Source organism: Triturus cristatus, chromosome 7, assembly GCF_964204655.1.
Source record: "Triturus cristatus chromosome 7, aTriCri1.1, whole genome shotgun sequence".
NCBI classification, from domain to species: Eukaryota; Metazoa; Chordata; class Amphibia; order Caudata; family Salamandridae; genus Triturus; species Triturus cristatus.
In genome coordinates, this window is record NC_140590.1 from 866367639 (window position 1) to 866391874 (window position 24236).

At 46.7% G+C, this 24236-nt stretch overlaps 1 protein-coding gene across 3 annotated transcripts in view; it reads left to right on the forward strand.

Annotated features, from left to right (window-relative positions):
* CD14 (CD14 molecule) overlaps positions 1-24236 on the forward strand; it is a 144624-nt gene that overhangs the window by 116883 nt on the left and 3505 nt on the right. The window contains exon 1 of one of the 3 annotated variants that reach the window (XM_085617812.1): positions 8455-8617. The exons of the other annotated variants lie outside the window; for them this stretch is intronic. The gene's annotated coding sequence lies outside the window, so the exon portion shown is untranslated. Of the gene's footprint in view, positions 1-8454; positions 8618-24236 lie in introns of those variants that run through there. 3 annotated transcript variants of the gene reach the window in all.

Below are 24236 nucleotides of genomic sequence, written 5' to 3' on the forward strand. Positions count from 1 at the left end.
TTGGCATTTTGGAATACAGCCCCATCTGAACTAATAAAAGAGAGGACAGATCCTCTAAGTATGAAGTACTTTCAGGCAGACCACTGATAGGAGTGGACTATCCTAGACCTTTGGAAGATCCAAGGGCTTACAGCCCGGCACGAGTTCAGGCCTGAATCACAGGCAGAGTCCTGTGCTGACATTTAGTGGGCTGCTCTCTCCAGATCACCAGTGTAGGGGTTTCATTTGCCCATGGATGGGACCCTGACAGGGGCCCAACACTCAAGCAGTACAACCCATGCTTTCCAGGCAGGGACTCGAAACATATCTGGCATTCTACATGTACCTGCAGGGCTTCAGAAATGATGCACATATGCTCATATGTTCCTGGGTTGCCTTACTGCTCACCGGTCTACTCTCAAAGAGTAGGTAGAGGCCACTTCTGGGTTTGCTGCCACCAAGGAGCAAAGTGGTGACCATGTTCATGGTAACATATAGAAGACATATCAATAACTTTGCAAGAGTGTGTGTAAGCCATTAGGATGTGTTTGAAAGGTATTGATGAATTATGTGCTTTCTTGTAAAAGTGACATTTTTGTTTACCCAGCTGTTCTGGATGGTTGCACAATATGTATTGTGAGGAAATTAGGTTTATTATGGTATGATTGTGTGACCTTAACGTGTAATAAATTTACAAACCAATCAGTCAGGTGTGTTTGCAAGCTCAACCCCTGTGGCTTTGAGCAGTCAGACTTTGTCAAATGAACAAGTGTAAATCATTCTGAAGTATCAAAACAGTAGAATAAGAAAAATCCAACACAAAGAAAATCCAACACCAATTTATAAAAATAGATCTTTTTATGAATTTTTAGACACCAAAATACATAAAATCTACTGGAAGGTTCCAGGGATATAAATTATTTTGCAAATCACTGTTTTTCACTCAGAATGCAAACAAGCATTGACAACTACTGTGTTTTGTGGTTACTATGAAAACTTTTGGAAAGTTGTGTTTAGTTACTTAAGCCCACTTTAGTTGACAAACTCTAGCAGAGAGCAAGTCACAGGGGCCAGTAAGGCTTAGTAGGACAGTTACGTTACAGTCACAGCAGTCTACAGTCCAGTTCCAGGCTGTATGGGCAACTCACCATAAACATCAATTGAGTGTTAGTTATGCAAGGGATTCAGAATGCTGAAGATACCAAAAGATGATGTGGATGCCAATTTGATTGATGGGGTCTTTATTGGGCCACCACTTGGTCCACAAATACTCTGGGGTGACTTTGGTCACAGAGGTCAATGTCCCTCAAAGGCCAGCGAAAAACCAGTTGCCACTGACCTAATGGTCTGCGGTTACACTGAAACCCGAGATTCCCTTTAATTGTAGCAAGTCTTCATTTTGGGTGACCAAACTTCACTCCAACGACTCTCCCGGGTTCCAACAGCAGGTTCCTGTTGTGTTCTCCCTGGGAGTCATTCACACCTCTCCCCAGGAAGGCAGAAGGCTGTCTCGTGGCCAACAAATGTAACCGTCCACTGGAAAACTTAGGCAACAGAGTGGCAGCTTCCTAAACTTGCCTTTTACTAAAAAGTTACATTGATTTCGACTTGAGCTTTAAGTCAGGTTTAATGTACAGATTATTTTGATACCTTGAGGTATCAATTTTAGGAGAGCCATTCAGGAGTTAGCCCAGCTGAGTTGTCAGTATGTAACTGTGTACTTGTCAATGGGGCCAGTAGCGTAGCAAGTGGGGGGAGGCACAAGTTTAGGGGCGGCTGAATCGCCCTGCTCGAACGCAGGAAACGCCAGCAAACCCCCCCCCCTGGTCTTACCGGTGGCAAAAGCAGTTATCACCACGGGCGGCAAAAGGTCTAGCTACCCCACTGAGAGGAGCTTCTAGACTTTCTACAGCAAAAGCGTCAATTGGGGGATTTTGCTGTTACGAAATATAACAACACATGTCCTACTTTTTAATATACAGCACCCTAACTTAGGGCTCGATAGGCCTACCTTAGGCGTAGCGTATACATTAAAAAGGAACGGTTGGGCTTTGCCATTACTTTAAATGGTAAAGTTGAGTCAGCGGTATAAAACTGCTCTACCAGCCTGCATTGGCAGGCTGGGAGACTTGCTTTTGCTTTGTCACACTCATGGTGGCACAACAAGTGCTGCAGTCCATGAGGGACACCTAAATGTACAAGCCCTAGGTACCCTTAGTACCACATAAAAGGGCCTTATAAGTGAGTTAAAATATGACAGTTGGATATTTATTTATTTATTTATTTATTTCTTGTGACTTGTATAGCGCACTATAACCCAGGGGTCTCTAAGCGCTTTGTTAAGATCAGCTACACAATAAAAAGATGCATCAAATTAAAAATTTAGCGGCCACCCCACGCTTGCTGGAAAAGCACAGTTTTTAATTGCTTGCGGAAGGGCATTAGTTTCTTTTCATTGCGGAGTTTCAGTGGTAGTTTATTCCACATAGCTGGCAAAGTATGTGAAAAAGCACGCCCACCCACAGTATTAGCCAATTAAAATTCACTTTTAATTGTCAGAGCACTGGCACTGAGGTCTGGTCAGCAGTCCTCTTAGCCTTCACAGAGTTGAAAAACCAGGAGCATCAATCCAAAACTTCAGGGGTGATCATTCAAAAAGAGGCCTTTCCTTACATTTATATAGTTTAGAGAGTTTATGTCATGCTACAACGGGGGCACTTGTAAATAGACTACTAGAATAAGCCACCTTGCATGCTGAGAATGTGTTGTTCTTGTCGGGGCAGTACATTCCACTCCTGGACACTGATAAACAGTTGGAGGCACAAAGTATTTGATGAAGTGAGAAGAAACTCTATCAGGTACACTTGCATATCACCCAGGAATGTGAGGTATTGACTGTACATGTAAGCTCCGTACCAAAGAGGATCTCCGTCAGGTGCCATGCGTCCATTGGGGCGTTGCCCCCCCGCCCACTCCCGCAGCTCCCTCGGCATCTCTGAACTTAGTTTACTTCAGTTCAGAGACGCCGAGGGAGAACTGACAATGCATGGCAGTCAGCATGACGTCGGACCGTCGGCGGTCCGGTGTCATGTTGACTGACATGCATTGTCAGACCAGGCAGGGACAGGCAGCACTGCAGCACAAGTGCGCATGAGTGGGGACGGTGCACTAATTTTTCGCCCGTGCCCAGTCATGCGCACTTGTGTTTTCACTGACTTGCACATGCCCATTAGAAGCCCCTTGGTCTCCTAATGGGCAGGCGGTGGGCGAAGAGTAAGCTGTGCCCTCAGCCAATACTGGCGCTGAGACAGTCACCGACCAGTGTCTGCAGCACCCAGACAGTGACAGAAGAGGGGAGATGCTGAGATAGCGAAAGAGGTAAGGTAGGATGGGATACTTAGATGATGGGAAAGTGAGAGTGTCACTGGAAGAGAGTGACGCCGATAGAGCAGCTCGCAGCCACTTACAGGTGAAGGTGGTGAATTCTGGGAGAGAGTTAGGTAAAGAGAAAAGTAACAGTTCACAGAGGCACTTTCACAATTGCTTTATTAACCTTCCTGCTTTCTCAAATTTGTTTGAAAATGCACCATTTTTCTTCTCTTCAAAATTTTCACGGGAAGAGAATCGCAACGAATCCCCCTTATGGTGGTTCGGGCTCGCTCGCTACGCTCGCTCGCAACGGTGCCAATCTTTTTACGCCTCACCACTTTCAAATGTCACCAGCCGCCCCTAATCTCCTTACCAAAGATGATGTTCACAGAGGTTGGGAGGGTGAATGTTGCAAAGTGAAGAAACCACACCTTCACTTTTAAACTAATAAGGACCGTTTTGAATATGTGTGAATTGTTTCCACAATCCATAATAACTAATTTTTATGTTTTTTCCCACATTCCTCGTCGTTTCTCTGTTGAGCAAATGATCTCATCCATTCTAACTTGCCTCTCTCCGTAGTGCTGAAAAGTGTTCTATTTTCCTGTAGATGTTGTTGTCCTGTTCCCTTCTAGCCAACAGTGATTGTACCTGCTGACCCATACTCTGAATTGTCTGCTACCCAGGGGTGGCTCCTCCGTAATGGCATAGGAGTGTCGCCCCACAGCCCGCGCCAGCAGATGATACATAAAATGATAATAACACAATGTTAGTATCATTTTCTTCATGCTGTCTGTCTGAGCTCCGCAATAAGTATAGGGCGGGGCGGGCCGGATATGTCAGGGAGGAGGAGTAGAGTGCACTTAAATATGCGCATGTGTGTTTGACCGGCCGTCTTAGGCCAGCCAAACACACATGCGCACTTATGTTTCTTCAATCCAGCTGGGTTACACAGCCGAATTGGAGAAAATATACAGGCTCCAATTCACTGTTTAAGCGGCAAATGAAGCTGCTCAGACCAACCCTGATGCTGCTCTCACGCTATGAGAGCAGTGCCTAAATTGGGTGTGGAGCCAGTGCCCTGAGGGCCCATCCCCTTTTAGCCTGACGAGAGGGGCGGCAGGTACGTCTTTTATTTGTTTCTGTTATATTATCCTCCCAACCCCTTGCCCTCCCTTCAATGCGGTCTTACCACTTTAGATAGGCGGCGGCCACCACTGCTGCTATCTACCCATGCAAAGCACTGAGAACTACTTTCCTGAGTCTCTTAATCTCCACAGCCCGAAAGATTGAGACTGGCAATGTGTCTGAATCTCAGATTACTAGGCCAACCTGAGGTCTGTCAATATTGAACAAGCTCAATCCCCATATGCTTCACCTGATGCTCCAAAACGTAGGGCTGATAATACACCGAGGAAGCACCTGGAGACTTTCCCCGAGCTTTGGAGCACCAGGAGACACTGCTGGTGCGAGCAACTTCTAATTAAAGTCAGGTGTAGAAGGCCCGAAACTGTACAAGGTACCTTCCTCACAGAAGAAGCAGGTAAGTGGGAAGAACACAAAAGAAGGGCTGGGGAAACAAAACAAAGGTGCAGGGGACACAAATAAGGTGAGCACATTTAGCATAGGGGAACCATAAGACCATGTAGTTGCAAGGCAACTTGTTCCTGCTATACTGCTGCTTAAATTGTCTTGGATGCAGTCCTTCCATTGTTTTGATTGGTCATTCTCCTCTGAATGAGCTAGAAGACCACCTCAACCCCAGCTGTCACTGTCTGGCCTTCTGCAGTTTCCAGGCCTTTTATCTTTTCTTGTGTATCAGGTCATGACAGTAGCTCAAGAAGGTCAAGAAATGTATGAGAGGAAGGGAGGCATTTCTTGGAGCAGACCAATTATTCACTAAGATTAAATCCTTATCCAAGACCTTTGTATGGGAAGGTAAAACACCCCATATGGCAGTTCGGGTATCATCTGTCACCTGTGCTGTCAGGTCTTTTGGCACTGGGCTGTCTCAAGATGGTATGATGCCACAGGTGGGGTGTGATTGTCACAACACCCCTCCTCCTTTATTTTGAACAACAATGTAAAGAATGGAATGCTTGAATTAATCTAAGCCACTTGCAATTGCCCAGAGCCACATCTCAATCCATTGGTTTTTTCCCACGGTCACCTCAGTTTGGACCTAGCCATATGCAAATCAGTATTGAACCTGAACCAATAGGAACAGTCGAGCCCGAACTGCCAGGCCAGGTCTTCCCTGAACCAGAACACAAGCATAGGGCTCATCAGTCGGGCATAACTTGGTTCCAGTGGCATGATGAGCACAGGACCTATGTCTGGGCATACTCATTGCACTTAGGAAGTCAACTGCAACAAAAACAAGGTGATGGAAGGAATGTTTCAATTAATCTCAGGCATTCTCAGCCTTATCCTTGGCACACCGCATATGCAGCCGGCTAGCTACAGGAGAAGGCTGAAGCAGTGCATGCATAAATGAAAGCTTTTAAAGTATGCAACATGTCATATTGCGTTAAACACTTGCTACTGATGTGCATGATCTGCAATGGTTGAGCTTGAATTCCGGCAGGGCAAACTCAGACTTTCAATGTTTGAAGCTGAAAAACGTGGCACCATAAAATTGGTTGCCTAGGCAGCGCCCAAAAAGGTAAATCTTCTTGTGTAGCTATATCAATGAGATTCTAGTCAGGTGCTTGGGACGATGCATAGGTCGTGACTGGTGGAAGGGTACTGCATCTCAATTTCCTACCACAGAGACATGCCACTGAATTTTAGCCCATCTTCGCTACTGAATGAGAAGGATTATTTGCATTAGCTCAGAGATTTGGATATGACTAAGTTAGTGGACTACACTTACGTCGTATACATCACAATTCTTGAGCAGGAAACGCCCCCTATTTTCACCAATCACAAACATACCCCTATACCTTTTGAGTCTCCAAGGAGTTTAAGATCCAGGGTGAGCCAATTTAAAAATCAATGGAGATTTTGGAGGCTGAGAAAGTGTGTGAGACCTTTTGTTTGTTTGCAGGGAGAAGATGTGTCCAAGGAGTGTGATGCCCTTCAAACACGGGTGAGTTCAGATTTCAGTGTACTCCTATTTCTGTGGGCACTAGCAGAAAAGGTCCTGATTGCAGGGGGCGACCCTTTGTCATTAAGAAGCTTGTGCAAACCCTGACTGGATTTGGGATTTTTTATTTTTGTGCATATTTTTATAGCGCGAACTCGACCCGAAGGTATTGGAGTGCTTTACATAGCACATTACACATTCAGGGACAGGGAGATTAAGTGATTTGCCCAGACTCACAGGATGTGGACGCGACCCCGAGGCTCGAACCCTGGTTTCCTGCACCAGAAGCGGTAGCGCAGCCGACGGACCACATCTTCTCCATGCGAGATGGAGCCATACTCAGGGCTTTAAGTGGGCCGGGTCTGTCTGGGTCTGAGCACCGGCAGTTTTTTTTTGGGGCCCTCGAAACGGGTCTCTATCGGGCTCTATTTTCGTGGCTACTAAAGGTAGTCTGTTCTTTTTTTTTTATTTTTTTCGGACCCGTTTTGAGGGCCCAAAAAAAAACTGCCGGTGCTCAGACTCTGCCCACTGTTGCTGCACTGTTAGGCAGTGCTTTAAATGGAAAAAGAGAAGTGCCGGTACTCACCAAATTGATAGGGGTGAGCCTGGGAGGTGCGTGTCTGGGGGCGTGGCTTCAAGGCAGCCTTGTACACTATCAGCATTTTCTTCCTCAATGGTCAAAGGGCCTTTGGCCAAGTTCTGCCCATAGCTGCAGGGTGTAATTAGCGTTTGTTGTAACTATATATAGCGTGAATTTAGCCCGAGGGCATTAACATGAGAAGCAGAAGTTTTACGCGAAAGCAGACTTTTTTTTTTTTCAAGGCACTCTGACAGACAACGGATCTGCAAACTTTCCCTATAACTCACAGCGCGACAGTTCCAATGTCGAGACCTCTAGCTTAGAAAAACACAGGTGTCTTCCTGTCCTGTTGCGCTGTCAGGGTGTGAGCAGGGCCGGCCTGTTTTAACACCTCATTGTCCCTTTCTTCGCGCTCCTTTCACCGTCTCACCCCTGCTGATACACACACCAACAGACCCATCACCGTGAGGCAGCTAAACTATCGGTGATTTAGGTGAGCTGGGGAGGTCCCGAGGCGTTTGGGTTCAGGGGGCAGTCACTGCTTAGCTCAACTCAAAAAGGACCCCCTGCTGCCGCATTTCAGTCTCTATTAGCAAGGGCGCCAAATTTCTCTCCGCCTAAGGCGCTATCTTATCAAATGCCGGCTCGGAGTGTAGGGCTGCAGCCGTAACCTAGCGCCGGAATCCACTCGTCTCGACATTAACTGACAAGCACCCATAACCTAGAGACTGACCACAGCATGCCACTAGGAGTACCGGTACTCTCTTAACACAAGGAGAAGTCCCGGTACTCAATGGGAGAACACGGAGAAGTGCCGGTACTCATGATTTTCTTAAGCACACAGTGCTAGTTATTTTGATTTAGACCACGCCCCTACTCAGATAGGCCACGCCCCTTCAAGACATTAACCACGCCCCTTTTAGAGCACCCCCAGTTTTTTTTTCCCACTTAAAGCACTGGCCATACCATACTGCACATACTTGCCAACACTGGAGAACTTCAGGCTGGTGGACTGAAAGTGCAAACAGATAAACAGTGATTAGTGGCGCAGAACCATGGACTCTGCTGCCAGGGAGTGGGCTCCCTGGCTGCTATAGGGATAAGAAAATACAGCAAGAATCGGTTGCACCGCAGATAGCTCCGCCCCTGAAAATTGTGGATAACAAACAGTATATTAAAGCAGATGTGCGCGAGGTAAGCAACGCTGCTACAAAACCCCGGCCCCTCACGCCGCATCACTGGCTCTTTACCTGCAGGAGCAGCCGCGGAATTTCCCAAACAACAGGCTCTTTATTGAAAGTTTTTTGAGTTTGTCTAAAAAAATCCTGCAGGACTTTCCACTTCCCCTTAGTTACTGCGCGCTGAGTGAGTCAGCCGTTCACTAGAGGGAAAATAGTTATTAGAGCGCAGAGGGAAAGCAGTCCCGTTAAGAAGTTGCGAAACAGGCACTCGGCAGGAAGCCAGCCGTTTTGGGCAGTGATCTTAAACGTTCAAAAGTAAGAACCACTGGAACCCGCCGAATGCGCCATATAAAACCAGTCAGCGGGAAGGTAACCTGAAAGACGGGAGCCTGGCTGCAGAACTCTGGGGGCTGGAAACAAGTGAGTTCATGGCTGCGCGAGGGGTTTATGATCCTGTGTTCAACTGACCACATAGGGCACAAGAGCTGAAATTAAATGTAAAAAACTGTTTGTAGGCAGGGGGGAAAGGTTGAAGAATTTTCATAAGCAATGGGCAGTGTCACCCTGTGGAGTGACATCATCTGTACTGATGTCCCGGTCCCGTCAAATCTCATTCTCTTTAAAGATAATTGACTACTTTTTTCCCTTCTTCGCTGCCACATTCAACTCAAGTGACAGCTACCCAAGCATCATCCAGGAGAAGCTTGAAATGTCAGTGATTGCTCTAAACAATTTTGTCAATTTGGACAGGTGCAACACCAAGGCTGGGATTGCATGGTGCACGTGCACTAACGCCTCTCCACAGAGGTTGGCAGGTGTGTGCCTCACAAAGTCTCAATAGTTTCTAAATGGCCACAACTTTCTATGTTGTTTATAAACTCATATCTAGTGTTATAGTTGAGTCATTGCAGCATTGACCTCCACAGGATTTACTTCACTGACATAATCAGCAATGCCTCTAGGTCATTATTGCTTAATTGTGAAGCACATATTTATGTTCGCCAGCTGTTGTCCTATTGAGAGGCGGAATAAGAAACCCAGTCAGATGTGTGTCAGTGTGAGTGATAGCGAGAAAGCAAAAGTGAATGTGAGAAAGAGGAAATGAGAAAGATTGGCATGAAAAAAGAAGGTAGGGAGAAGAATAAGTGTGCTTGTGTATGACAAGGGCTTACAAGGAAGATGTGAATGTAGGAAAGGGTCAGAGGGAGAGGGAGACGGGGAAAACTGAGTTCTGAGAAAGGTATGAGGATGGTGGTATGAGTGAGGAAGCAAGCGGGAGGTGTGCGTGAAGTGAGCTGGAGGAAAGTGAGATGGAGGGCTAGACCAGGGTGCCAAAAGATGGTGTTAGGCAGAGATTGGGCTTGTGGGGAAAAAGAGTTCAGTAAGCTAGGTGAGAGTATGTGAGCTAGAGAAAGAAAACTGGGCGAGAAAGGCAAGGATATGGGGAGACTGCATGTAAGAAGAAAAAAGGATAAGAAAGGATGAGTTTAAGAGAAAAGAGGTATGTGTGAGGGAGGATAATATGAGAGGCAGAGGAGAAGGAAGGGAGTGTTTATGGGGAAGGGAATAACATGTGAATGCCAAGGTGTCATCTAGGAAGGGGTGGTATATCACAAACAAAAGCAGCTAATATTGTGCCATTATTAGAATGGAGTACAGAAAAATGCACCTTACCTAGAGTGGTAAAAATTCTTGCACTTGTGTTATTTCGGATACAGGTTACATCTATTGATACCAATCTTGGAACTATTTGGGGAGGCATCAGTCCTCAGGGTTAAGTGGAGGAAGTTGGCAGTCTTCCAGATTCAGGGCCCAAGCATTGCCGAATCTCTGGCCCTCCAAATAAACGCACTGACACAGAGCTATGGGTACCTGGTCATTTATGTAACCCTAGTCTCCGCACAATATTGGGAGCTCAGTTTGGCCCTTTGCTTACCAAGCGGGGACAGGACCATTGGGCACTGGGAACTTTAACTATAAACACCGTAGGCAGAACAGTACTTTTTAAAATGATTTCCCTGCAAAGACTTTTATACATGATGCAGGAATCATCCATATTTCACCCCAGCCCGATACGTCACAGAGACTAAATGCTTATCCAGACCTTTGTATGGGAAGGTAATAGACCCCATCTATCATTAGTCAACTGCGTACAGATCATTCATGATGGCGGTTTGGGTATAGCTGATGGCTGCTAATACTACTGGGCCTCTCAACTATTGAACATTAATTATTGGCTTTTCGCCAATATGGATGACTCCTTGATCAGGATTGAAGTAGAGCTACTCCATGACTCAACATCGGTTCATTGCCTATATGGTGCTCGCCCCGCCAAATCACCTATTCTTACCCACTAGAACTGCACTTTGGTGCTGGCAGGAGGTGCTCAAGTGGATAGGATGCAAAAACAAACTATCCCACAAGACATTGCTTTGTGTCGGTAGGATGTTGACTCAGGTGTCACAGCTTCAGGGGTTGTGACAATGAGACTTAATAGGCATCTCTAATTTTCAGAAATGTTTGGAGACCTGGACGTTTAATGTCACTGGAAATCCTAATAGAAGAATATTTGCTACACAATACCATTAGTAAAATAATCACGGTAGCGGCACGCACTGGAGCAATATTGCAACAAACTGTCATCCTTAGCTGAATCCCCCTCCCCCCCCCCCCCCCCCGGAAGCCAAGGTGACTTTACAGCCCTTAGATAGATACATAATTACCAATATACATAAATCACTAGTAATAAACGCCACTGATTACTTCACAGCATTTAAAGTCCAATGTGATAAGGATGTGGGTCATCTAGAAGATGAGGGGTAGGTGGAGGCCAGAATAGAACCCTGAGAAGTTGTGGTAGTGGTTCACCTGAGGCTCATCCAGATTAAATATCTGCATAGGCTTTATTATTCATCCAGAATATTATGGAGCGGTGGGTCACCAGCCACCTCAACTTGCCAAAGATCAAACCACGTAGCTGCAGATTGCTTCCATGGTGTGTGAAAGTGCGAAGGTATTCAGGAATATTGGCGGTATATCACCCAAGTTCTATCGATGTGAGGCATTTAACAATGGAGCCAAATCCAAAGCTATGTTTGCTTGGGACCTGTGGAGATTGTGATGGATCTGGGCACACACAGATACTACTACATATGGGAAAAGCCATTGCCAAGCATAAAACATTGGACAATTCTGGCAGTCCGACAGAAACCACCCTAAGGTGGTATGGCTGAGAGGCATGGATTATTGTGTAATGATGGGGAAGGTCGCTACCTAGCTAGGGATGCCCAAAAATATATCACAAAATGGAATATGCGACATTACATCGCGGTGTTTACACCGCGATACCTTTACAATGCAGGCATTACAACACAAGTCGTTACAATGACTTGCGTTGTAGTGCGCTGGACTTAGGAATAGTATGATTTACTATTCCAACTCCAGTCTACATACAGTAGTGAAGGTGTTGGAATAGTAAATCATACTATTCCTTAGGTTAGAGCGCCATACAGCGCAAGTCATTGTAATGACTTGCGTTGTAATACCCGCGGTGATAAGGTATTGCGATGTAAACACCGCAATGTAACCGATGTTTCCCCCAGGGAATAATTGGGCTGTGATGTAATCTAAGGTACTGTGCGTCACACCCACAAAACGTCTGATTTTGTTCAAATATTTTATGTGATGTCTTTAGAAATTGGGTGCTGCTACTTTTACACCTGTATTTTCAAATTTCTATTGTTTAAAACCCACATGAAGAGTGCTCATAAAAAATATTCAACTTATCCTAAGGCGTGGAGATGGAGATAGAAGTAAAAGATGGGCTGAAGTAAGGAGAGATGAATGAGAGAAAGATGAAAGTGATGGAGGAGAAGAAGAGCCTGTGTAAAGAGAGTAGGGTGGGAGTGTGAGGAACTAAGGATGAAGAATATGGGTTGAGAATAAAGGCTGGAAACAGATGAAGGTGAAATAAGTGGAAAAACGGAGCAACAAAAATGACAAATAAGAGCTCAGGGGGTGAATATATGAGTGGAGGGGGAGAGGGGGATACAAAAGCTCCTTTCACACTCTGAATATTCTTGTTCTATGTAGAGATATAACAAGGGACACAGCATGTCATATTTAGTGTAGATTGAAAAATTTACATTTGTGTGCACCTCAGTACCAGAATAGCTACTGGATGTCATGAATGAGGCACCGTATATATATATTCAGCAGATCTATATACAGGTCCTAGAACTGATGACTGATGGTCATCATAGGTCTGGGTTGAGGTAAGTTGAAACACCTGTCTGTAAAATTAGGCATTTGAATTTCAGAACAGTGGCAGATGTTTGATAATGTAACTCTACCCTGACCTGCAGAATGAACTCTTACCACAGTAATGAGACATTTATATGCGTGACGTACACCCTGAACTGATATTCTAGTACAGCCAGACACTTGTTTCGCGTTGCCTTGGGTTTTATGCAGTGCAAGAGGACACCAGAAGGCCTCTTAGCGCTGTGGAAACAGATCAACCCTGCAGGTCAGTTATCGCCTTCAGCTAGTCAGGATGCAGGCTGAAACCTAGAAACGGTAAAGCCAGGCTTGCAGGGGTTTCTTCAATTGTAACAGAGCAGGCCTCTGGTATAGTTACATCGGGAGACAATGTCCTGTGTAGTTGGAGCCACAGTGGACGCCCAGCCTGCAGCGTGCAGTGTTTACTTGCAGCACCGCCGCTGCACGCCCACACCGCAGAGGGTGTAACTAATTCACCCCCGCACCGTGCAAGACTTGCTCTCACAGCAGGACAGACACTAGGATGCTCTCCTGAAGGAGGAAGGAGTAAACCACGACAGTCTAGATACACACAGCCTGGCCCTGCTGGGAGTCCTCAGATCAGAGACAGTCCCCAGGGCTGTGTTCTAGTGCCGGTGCCCGGTGCATAAACTCAGTCTGCTGCAGGAAGCCCCTGTTTATGTATCCTTGGAGCTGTGATGCCCTTGTGTTCCCACTATAGCGTACTGTCAATCACACGCTTAGGTGTCTCCCTACTCCAATGAAGCCTGAGGGTGTGACGGAACTAGGACTGGCAGCTGGAGCGACAGAAAATTACTGCTTCGTGACAGACGGGCAGAGGCAGTAGCAGGACAAACATGAAGTGACAACAGACCCCAACAGAAACAGCACACGTGAGAGCAGCAGGTGTTATATGAAGTAACGTCAGCAGGACTGGGAAGGTAGGATAGCAGCTAGGGCTGCATGCAGTGACAGGTGTATATAAGCACTCTAGGCGCTACATACTTAGACAGTAGTAGATAGACTGCGGACTATGCATGCAGCAGGAGTTACCGCAGTGGCAGCAGGACTCAGAGGGACCTTAAAAGGTCGTGCATGATATGACCGAAGTACCTCTGACGGCAATCAAAGTGACGCGTGAAGTGAAAGAGTGGACACAGGTGTGCGGATGAAATGCAACTTCAATTACAGTAGCAGAAGCAGCTCACACATCCACCCATACTTATCTCAGTGGAGTAAGCACCTACACCAGGCATCTGGTGTGAACTACAAGGCCCTAAGGCCTTGGTTGTACCTCTGTGATCAGTGGAAGCTTACCCCACTGCTGGTGGACCTTGCAATGTGCAAACATGTTTGGCTCCTATCACGTTGCACCTCTTCTTTGAGGGAATGAAGCTTGCACTGTTGCTACCAAGTTAGTTACGTTCTATAAGTAGGTAAGTCGCACTACTGTCATGAGTGCCAGTTCTGTGAGGGTATGCTGAGCGCGGGAGGGCTGAGGGTGGGGGGAGGGGTGTTCGGGGTGGTTTCTCAAATTGAAACTATTCCTGAATTATTTTACTTGTTATATAGAGATGGGAAGCTTTTGTTTCTGCTGCTCAAGGTGTACCTATGTTGTGAGGTAGAGAAGCTCGTATCAATGATGCTTGAGTTTTACCTCTGCTGTGAGAAGGGCAGACGTGTACTCTTGCTATGTGGTCCTGTTCTGAGTGTGCAAAGAAACCTTGTGCTACTCCTCCTGTGGCTGATGCCTCTTCTGTGCCTATTCTGTGTGTCAAAGAAGCTTACATTGCTCGCACTGAAGCTTGGTATGAGCCTCTTCATTGCACAACATTTTCCATTGTGAATGCTTTTCTTCAGGACTGGGCTCCTGGTCTGTGAAATGCCTTTCCCCATTCGATGATGATTCCAGTGTTTTGACTCAATTGAGACGCCAAAGAGTGGAGCTGGTCTTGTTGGCTTTGCTTTGGAGAGCGCAAGTGTGGTTTCCAGTTTTTCTGGAGATGACCTGTGCCTGTCCAATTCTAATTCCTTTCCATTGGAATCTCTTTCCGGATCCAGGGGGTCTCCCATATCCATTAATTATCCATATAACTAATACCCATGGTGGATCGAAGGAGAATATTATATGTATGTTTATTATCACAACCACCTAATGCTCAATAACTGTATATAGTGCAATGTCCTGCTGGCTACGAGTCACATATGTTATCCATATACTACATACCTCTTTTGTACGTAATGACAAATATCAAATGCTTGTATTCTACCTCATCTTTTTATGTTTTATACTGTATATTGTAAAGCGCTCTGATACCCTCGCGGGTCACGTTCGCGCTTTATAAAACTTCATAAATAAATAAATTAATCCGCTCACAACACCTCTCTCTAGTGGCATGGAAAGTTGCAGGGACTGATGGAGTCTCACTGGACTTTCGCAGGAGGCTAATGCTTTCATCGGTCAAGCTTGGTCCTCGGGAACTCCAAAGTGGTATGTCTCCAACTTGGAGACACTGGAGTAGCTGGTGCTGTGAGCAGGGTGCAGAGCCTGTTGGAGTGGATTGAAGTTTGCTCATACATTTTTTGTCCTCTTTGGCCTGCGCAGGCTTGTCGTATAGGTCTGTTAACAATTTCTGGTCTGCCATTTTGTCAGGTAATTTACCTGTTGATGGTAACCCAGTGGGCGAGCACCCGATAGTGTGTAAATATTTGAGGGTTATCCGGATGGTGTAGCCCCCTCTTCCTAGGTATTCTGTTTTATAGGATGTTACCATAGACTTGAGATTTTTAGATTCTTGGCCTGATAATAAGTATCTAGCATAGAAGCAATTATCGGCTAAGTTGACCATGCTCTGATGTTTCATTTCTTGTAAACATGTGTCTGATGTATGGCTCTAGATCTGGCAGGGAGGATTTTTTCTCTTGAGGGTGTTACCTTCTTGATTTCTCATTGCACCAAATGTAATTCCACCTCAGTTTCTTATTCAACATTTCCAGATAATTCTAAGCTTTGCATGGTGCAATGTCTGAAGGCTTATGAGGTGAGTACAGCTGAGTTTCGTATTGATCTGAGGGGGCAATTATTGATTGCCTTGCAAAAGCCTTTTCGCCCAGGGGCTTCGGCCACTCTTGCCAGATGGATGCAATGGTTTATGGGTGAGGCTGGTACTGATACATTAGTGTTTGGAGCACATCCCGCTCGAGGGACAAAGGCTTCAAAATCCTTTGCTTTGGGTTCTAGTTTAACTGATATTCTTAAGGTGGCTGATTGGTCAGCAGAATCTACATTTCATTCATGTTACTATAAACCTATTGTTGATTCTGCTTCTTGTGGTGGTGACTCAGCTTTAAACAAGCATAAACGGAGCTTCCGGTCCTGACATAGAATAGAAACGTCTCTAACATTCGCAACAAGATTTTTCAATTCTATTAAGGACACGGAGGTGAGGATTATCCTACCCATTTATTCGTCTTTATCTGCATAAAGTAATTAGCATATTTGTCTATTGTAATGAATTGTACATCTGTTTTTGTTTTTCCCTCCCTGAAGAAATTGTAATGGATGGGTTATGTCTTTGGTGAAGACAGTATGTACGGCCTTGTTTTTTTTTCTGGCTTGCTAGGAATCGGAGATAAGTGATTTGTTGGTCGATAGCGTTCCGAAATTGTGGAAGTTGCCTGGTTGTTCCGGAGTTCGTTTTTGGAGGAGGCTTTCCTGAGGTGTCGAAACAAGGACATCGGGTTCAATTGAGCAAGAATCTCCACTTTATGCTCCTGTTGGAGCTGATGGTGCTATTCTCTGTGGTTTGAAGTCCTTTCATTACAGGGTCTCGAACTGTTGGTAGTGAGTCCTGTCTTTGCGGGGTCTCAGACTGTTTAACTGTATTCCTTGGACTGGAGCAAAAAAAGAGGAAGCTATGTTGCTGCAGGAGAGTTATATAGGGCTGGGGCTCTACATTTGGTCAGGTGACTGTGAAGGAGTCATGGGAAATATAGTGGTTTTAAAACCTTTAGTTTGATTGGCTGCTGTAAAGAAAGAGAAGCAGAAGCCTAGCCTCCGTGTCCCTAATAGAATTGAAAATTCTTGTGAATGCTATAATTTTTTTTATCCCCCTGCAGGCACATGTGGTAAGTGATGCAGGACACGCTCATGACTGTTGCTGGAGGGCTAGACCAGGATTATTGGTAGCTTGGGGGCTGAGTCTGCTGCGTCTGCGCCATCAGGCGCACAAAGCAACCCCTAGTCTATCGCAGCACGCAATGGAGGGCTAAACCAGAAGTCACAGCATCCTTGGTTGTTTGGGGGTTGAGTCTCTGCAACATCAGGCACATAAAGCAAGCCCCAGTCAGCTGCAGCACGCGACTTGCTTGTGACTGTTGCTGGAGGGCTAAACCACAAGCCACAGGATCGTTGGTTGTTTAGGGGGCGGAGTCTGTTGCCTCAGAGCCATCAGGTGCATAAAGCAAACTCCAGTATACCGCTGCACAGGATATGCTTGTGACCGTTGCTGGAGGTGTAAACCCAAAGCCCCAGGATCCTTGGTTGTTTGGGGGGGAGTCTGTTACCTTAGCAACATCTGGCTCATTAAGCAAGCCCCAGTCTCCTGGGCCTGCTGGCTCGACAAAGGCTGTGGCATTCGCAAGGCCCAAACTGCCCTGGCACTCACAAGTGCGAAGCTCCGCCTCGAACTGTCTACACTTGAGCCTCAAAAAGGCACTTTTCTGGGCCTTGTTCCCTGCCCTGTACAGAAGGAACAACTCCGGTGGGGCTACACTGCTGCAGGGATACCAGAACTCATAAGGTGAGCCTTGGGGGGGCACCAACAGCACTTGTAGCGCACGCCTACAAAGTAGGGCGACATCTTGGACATATAAGGACATCCTGGGGTGGGCCTCTTGCCCCTCCCCTTACTCCACAACTACTGATTGGAGAGTTGACGGGCCGAAACAGAGCAGGATGAGGTGACCTAGGTTCCCGTTTCGGCGACACAGCTGCCCATCTGGTTGTGGGCGACTGGCTACTGGGCATTCCATTTTCACCCCATGACAACCTCTGATCATACCTGGCACCTGCGAGACACTAAAGGGGACAAAGAGCAGAAGACCCATGCATACCCCACAAGAACTAACTGTCAACCCCAAACTCAACACTACCATGATGGGGAAACCTAGATCTGTCAAGAACCCACATTGCCTACTGCCTCTAAAGACCAGGCACTCGGTGCCCTAAACGACCTGGAAGCCACCCTCAACACTCACTCTGCTCAATTTGAGAAAGTCCTCCACGCTATCTTAAACACTAAAACGATGCTGGAGGCAAAGATCAATGCTGTCTTATAGGGTGTGACTCTCCTGAGAGCAGACCACCACAACCTGTCAGACTGTGTGGACAATGCAATATCCACTGTGACCTCCATAATCCCAATGATACGGTAATTACAGACACAATTGAGTGTCATGAAAGAAGAGGTGGCCTCGCTGCACCGCAGAGTGGAGGACGCTGAGGGGTGCTCATGGCACAACAACTTACACTTTCTAGGCTTCCCTGAACGATCGAAATACCTCAGTGCTGAACTCTTCATTGAAACCTATGCTGATGACCACTGTACTGGAAAACAAAGTTCCGAAGCTTTTCTCTGTGTAGCAGGAGCACCACATACCTAGCAGGCCATCAACCTCTGGAGCGTTACCACGAACAATCATTGCCTGTCTCCTTAATTATCGGGACCGAGATATAGTCCCGCAATTGTTTAGAATGAAGGGCCCCTGGCTTTATGAAAAAGTGGAGATCACAGCATACTCTGATTTCACGGCTGAGGTACAGTGGCTTAGCGCCTCCTACACAAAAGTCAAGCAACATCTTTGGGTGCTACATAAAAAGCTCCCTTTTCACTCTTTTTCCCAGCAAAGTTAACAGCACTGGATGATGAGACCGCCCACATTTTCTCAACCGCAAGGGATGTTTGGACCTGGCTCCACAGAGAACCAGGCAGACGGTGACTTAGTGGTTCCCCCAACCTAAACGTAGGAAACGCAGGAACATTAGAACTTGTCCTACTTAGGGCCAGGTGGCCACAGAATGGGCACAAGCGGTGGCATGCTTCACAGCATAGCACAAATCCTTTCGCTCCTCTACAACCCGAGCATCCAGCTCGGACACAGGTGACTCAGGGACCTCGAAAAGCAGAGGACCCATGCCCCACATGGATTCCAAAGAGGACACCTTTCACCTTTTACTAAGTTTATTACGTTATTATTAATATTTTGGGGATTTATGGCCAGGAACGCAAGAGTCACCTGACCCTGGAGGGGACAGCCGTTCAGGCTCTTTGATCTTTATGTTATTCCAATTGCTTTAATTGAGTCATATCGAGGTGCTGCTGGATATCAATACAACATCACAGGGCATGGTCGGCTGCAGAGTGGGAGTGCACCTGGAGTAGGGTGCAGTACACATGGGGAATTAGAATACAGATTCAACACCGCAGCACATACAATTGAATCACGCTATGGGAACCTGCACGGATAGTAACACCCCACAATACAATGTCCTAACATGGAATGTGCGTGACATGGCTACTCCCGCCAAGCGCTCAAATGCCGCCAAACATTCATTGCAATGTTGTAAGAGAAAGATACACACATCACACTAGCGGAACTGCATAAGGTCCCCACGAAATGGAGGGGACAAGCACATCTGCATCCGCCTTTGCATGTGGAGTACTTATTTGGTCACAGATGTAGCAGACAATCATAGGGTAGAGACTGGGGGACAATATGTAACAACAGAGGGACACCTCGATGGGACTCCCCTCACACTGGTGGGAGTATATGCGCCCAACACCAGCCAATCAGTCTTCCTGGACACACTTACCTCTGCGGTTTTCTGTTAACCACACTTCCAGGGATGTGGGGTGGGCACTTCAACCGTGTGTTGGGCACAAATGCTCTGTCACTCCCGAGTAACGCTGCATGCAACCACATGACACAACACTTCAACAACTGGCTTTCCCAGAGATGCTTGGGCGATGTGTGATGGCTAGGGTACCCGCTAGATCACAAATATGTGTTCTACTCCCTAGTCCACGACATCCACACCAGGCTAGACGACTTCCTATGCAATGAACAAATTGGTTTGCAGTCAGAGTACCTGGCACGCACCTTCTTGGATCACTACCCCCTTAAAATAGTCTTACAGTGGGGTAGACCATGCCCCAGGATACCCACCAGGAGTCTGCTGACAGTAGTGCTTCTAGACTCCTCATTTAGGTAAAAAATGGTGAAGCGCATCACCTAATACTGTGACCTAAATAAAGGATCCACCCCATCCAGGGCACTGGAGTAGGACTGCATGACTGCTACATGGAGGATATCCCGACACTTACAGGGGGAACTAATAACCCTCGAATGGCAACTGTGCCGGTTAGAAACAGAGGTGGCCAACCGGATTGTGAAGGTTGAGCAACTGCAGCAGCTGCGTAAACAGGGCAGTGAAGCAGAAACGCGCCTAGGGATGCACGATTATAAGTGATGCTTGACCATTCTTCACCCAGAGGGAGATGGCTTGGGGAGGCTGTTGGCATGAGTTGGTACAAATGGACAAATGGCGCTCCGCGATGGGGGGTGTTAGAGCAGACAATGACACACTAGCCACTATACAGAAGGCCATTAACTCTGCATTCCAGGATTACTACCAATTGCTGAATAGGGCCACGGGCTCTCCGCCTCCGGAGCAAACTCATGGGTTCTTACAAGAACTACTGCTGACCAAACTGTCCCAGCTTCAGTGAGCCAACTTGAATGAGCCTCTCCAACTAGAATAAATACATGCAGCTGTTGCCCAAATCGCCAGGAACAAAATACCAGGCACAGATGGGCTGCCAATTGAATATTATGCCACTTTTTTACACAAATAAACAAACATCTATTAGAGATGTGCAAAGAGGCTAGAGGAACAGGAAAAGTCCTGGACTCGCTTTGGGAGGGCCCTGATCATGGTTTTACCCAAGCCAGGCAGAGACCCACTAGACGTCCGCTCCTACTGACCCTTATCTCTCCTGATCCTAGATTATAAAATTCTAAGCAGGGTGTTTACAAACAGATTACTCCTCATACTTGGTGCCCTGGTGCATGAAGATCAATCAGGGTTCATAGCCGGGCACAGCACCTTCCTAAACATCCAATGCCTTCTGCTCCTCATACAGGCCACCCCACCCACGGCCCATGGCCGGGTGGCGGTGTCACTGGACATTGAAAAGGCATTCGATACCCCGAGCTTTGACTTCTTACTGCTGACCCTAGAATACATTGGGTTGTGACCAGGTACCTTGGTTGGATCTGCACACTCAAGGTCAGTTCATCTCAGACATTTTTACAATCCAGAGTGGCAACAGGTAGGGGTGTCCACACTCTCTGCTGATCTTTGTCCTAGTAACGGAGCCAGTGGCCTGCCTACTGCGCCAATGTGCACACCAATGGGCGATCCCAAAACTCTCGCTACATGCAGGTGACGCCCTGGTTTTCTTACGGGACGAGAGGGTATCCCTGCCAGGCCTGATGATCTTACTGGGTGAATTTGGCAACATCTCAGGGCTCAAAGGTAAATTGACCCAAGTCATGCTTGTTCCTTTTAGAACCAACACCAGACCTGAACAGGATTGCACCAGCGAGACTCCGGCTTAAATGGTGCTACAACACTTTTAAATACTTGGGCGTCCAGATATACCACATGGATAAGGACATCAAGGAAGGCAACATAGACAGAGCACTAGAATCCGTCCGCAGGTCTTTCCCCATCTGGAAATCACTGCCCCTCTCCCCACTGGACCAACTGGCGGTCTCTAAAATGTTGGTGCTACCCTGCCTGCTCTGCTCTACTTCTTTGCAGCACAGCACTCCCAATCATACTCCCAGATGTTTCTTTTGTGAACTCCATGGCCTCCTTTTGGTACTGATTTGGGGCGCATGCTGATGGCGGGTAGCTTTCGCCACTCTACAATGACCCCATCTTGAGCACGAACTCGGTGTGTCCAATTACGAACTATATTATACGGCGTTGCAGCTGCAACAGTAAATGCACTGGTTACAGATGACTGCATTCCCTGAAGGGCAGGCATCTGTGGGATGCTAGGAGGAACGAGGATCTACACATAGTCAACAGACCCGTAAAGTCGTCCACAACAGGAAATGCACCAGATAACGGTGGTTCAAGTGTGCTGGTGCAGGTTTGTGCATGGCACGGGCCTCCATATTACATACTCCCCTTCTACAGCGATGTGGCACCTATTGGGCCTCCACAAGGAGATGCGGATATGACACGGAACTGTGGAGGGAGGCGTGGATTCACCAACTGGGGGATCTTTACCAAGACGGCACCCTCATGTCATTTCAAGATTTCATCGAAACTGAAGCTTATGGCATAGAGCTGGCCACTTCCTGACATTTCATGCCATACAACACACATTGCGCGCCACATGGAACGCTGGGGAAACAGAACCACCCTCATCCCCCACACTACATTCTCTCCTAACCTATGGAGGCATGCGCAAGGCCATCACTCACCACACTGTACATGTAACTTAATTTCCACCCAACAGGGTACGCAAAGGGGCACAGGCCAGGCGGAACGGTGCCCTTCCACAACCGCTATAAGACAAGGCTTGGTGTAAAGTGCTCTAGCATGTGAAAGAAGTGTCCCGAAACCCGAGATTCCACTTCACACAATTCAACTATGTACATCATGCCTACCTCTTTCCACAACGCATTAAGTGCTCGTTCCCAGTCCTGACCCCTGAGGGCCCCACGTGCGAGCTATTGGACACCGGATTCTATCACATGGTCTGAGAGGGCCTGATGTTACAAGTGGTCTGGCATGGGGTCACAAATATTGTTGATGAACTCGCGGGAAAAAAACTCACACCAACACTGGAGCCTAAAGGTGACAAACATTTGCACAGGTTCATTGAGCTAGCTTTTGTTGTGTTTAAGAGACAAATAGCGATGTCATGGAAGGCACCCAGGGCCAGGACCCCTAACGCTGGCTAGCCACACTATTGACTTGGGTACGAGCAGTAACAAATACCATCAAGTTGCTATGTATGGGGAGACAATAGAACAGGCTGCGAATGCCAGGAGACTCATCTTACCAACATTGAAGTGAAAAATGCCCCCCCCCCCCCCACCCTGACGCATACTCTGCTCTGAGCAGCTGGTGTTCACATCCACACAACATGATGAACACAGCTCGATCCTGGGGGCGTGGGCACATTACAAATCAATACACTGGAAGGAAGCCACCCACCTGACCCAGAGCCCCTCTCATAGAGCTCAAGCCACAGAGACCAAGAGGCAACGCAGTTGCTGAACACAAACCTCCAACCAGTCCGGCGCTCAACCCAGCATCGACCCACATGCACTAGTGCTCACCACCTAGGAGTGCACCACGACACCCATGACACACCTTTGCATTGACGCCCAAGCCCTAGACCCCCCAGCATGCTCCAGCGATAACACACAGATCGCTTTACTCATATCCCCACAGGCTCCACCGTTACAGTTGTTTTAGTTCGTCTTTTTTTGCCTTCTTCTCATATTTGTTGCATGATGATAAATCGAGACGCGCCAACCTTTCCAATGTACCATGTTACGGTTATACTGTCCTGACCGCGACCTGTCATTGTCCTACTTCTTGTACAAACTCAAAAGAACAACATTTAAAAAAAGGTACCATTGTGCTTGGATGCTCCGGATGCTTGCCATTCATTTTCTCATTTTTTCAATCCGTGCATGCAATGTCCCGACCCTCTGGGCATTGTCCTGTGTTAATTATCTAGAATACGGAGTCTGCTTGGACTGGCCAGCTCCAAATAGAGTGACAAGAATGAGGAGCAGGGCTGTCACAAGTGAAGGCAGATGGGGCATCATGCCCCCAGCCCTGTACGTTCAGGGTCCCACGCTGATTCAGCAAAAGTTATTCATAGATTTTTTTCTGAAAGGAAGAGCCCTCTTTATTAAAGAGGCAGCTTTTATAGCCAAATAGCTAGACATACCATGTTTTCTTTTTCTGTAATTTTAATTCCAACAGGTGCTTCTGGCACATCACTAAATCACCACAGGCATCCAGAGGGCTCTGTGTTCATTTTTGCTCCTGGCCTCACAAAATCCTGGTAAGGAGAGTGGAAAAAGAAGAGAAAGCCTATGAAACAACAAATGTGTACTTGGCGGAAATACCTATACAGAGTTGCATAAATTAGGAGAATACAAAAATATATTTTTGCTTAAAATTTGTCACACGACTAGTATTAACTGCAGCAAACAAAATTACGCAGAACCAGCTCAATAAATAAAACCACCTTTATTCAAGCAATTTACGAAAGACATTACAGGGTACAGGATAAGAAAAGGCTGTAAAACCAATAAGTAAAAAAAAACTAGACTGTTCAGACCCACCATAATGCATCAAGAACAGGGGTTAACAACAGTTCTTAGAAGATATTGTCTTTCAAAAACAACACATCTTTCTCAGAGCATTTACCACATGAATTCGTGGCTGGATATTTTGGCTTTGCCAATGCATACTTTATCTGGAGATAATTTTTACTGTTGGCACATCTAGGAATTAGAGCTAATCTGTTAAATGCAAGCGGGAAGGTGATACCAAAGAGAAGGGCACAGCAGTGTAGGCTATATGGAGGTTGCACTAGTGAAAGTGCATACGTTTTGGAACAAATGTTAGCGGTCAACTGTTTATGGACCCACA